Source organism: Rhinoderma darwinii, chromosome 12 (genome assembly GCF_050947455.1).
Source record: "Rhinoderma darwinii isolate aRhiDar2 chromosome 12, aRhiDar2.hap1, whole genome shotgun sequence".
Taxonomy (NCBI): domain Eukaryota; kingdom Metazoa; phylum Chordata; class Amphibia; order Anura; family Rhinodermatidae; genus Rhinoderma; species Rhinoderma darwinii.
The window spans coordinates 3,316,955-3,317,584 of NC_134698.1; the positions used below are offsets into that span (position 1 = coordinate 3,316,955).

Below are 630 nucleotides of genomic sequence, written 5' to 3' on the forward strand. Positions count from 1 at the left end.
GTCGCCCTGTTTATCATAGTAATACAGTAACATAGTAGAGGTTCCATAGTGTGACTGCTCTTACAGTGGAGAGTTCCATAGTGTGACTGCTCTTACAGTAGATGTTCCATAGTGTGACTGCTCTTACAGTAGAGGGTCCATAGTGTGACTGCTCTTACAGGAGAGGTTCCATAGTGTGTTCCATAGTGTGACTGCTCTTACAGTAGAGGTTCCATAGTGTGACTGCTCTTACAGTAGAGGTTCCATAGTGTGACTGATCTTACAGTAGAGACTCCATAGTGTGACTGATCTTACAGTACAGGCTCCATAGTGTGACTGCTCTTACAGTACAGGTTCCATAGTGTGACTGCTCTTACAGTAGAGGTTCCATAGTGTGACTCCTCTTACAGTAGAGGTTCCATAGTGTGACTCCTCTTACAGTAGAGGCTCCATAGTGTGACTGCTCTTACAGTAGAGGTCCCATAGTGTGACTGCTCTTACAGTAGAGGTCCCATAGTGTGACTGCTCTTACAGTAGAGGTCCCATAGTGTGACTGCTCTTACAGTAGAGGTCCCATAGTGTGACTGCTCTTACAGTAGAGGTCCCATAGTGTGACTGCTCTTACAGTAGAGGTCCCATAGTGTGACTGCT

The 630-nt window shown here is 45.9% G+C and overlaps 1 protein-coding gene across 1 annotated transcript in view; it reads right to left on the bottom strand.

Annotated features, from left to right (window-relative positions):
* DUSP23 (dual specificity phosphatase 23) overlaps positions 1-630 on the bottom strand; it is a 395,843-nt gene that overhangs the window by 68,760 nt on the left and 326,453 nt on the right. The window lies entirely within an intron of this gene.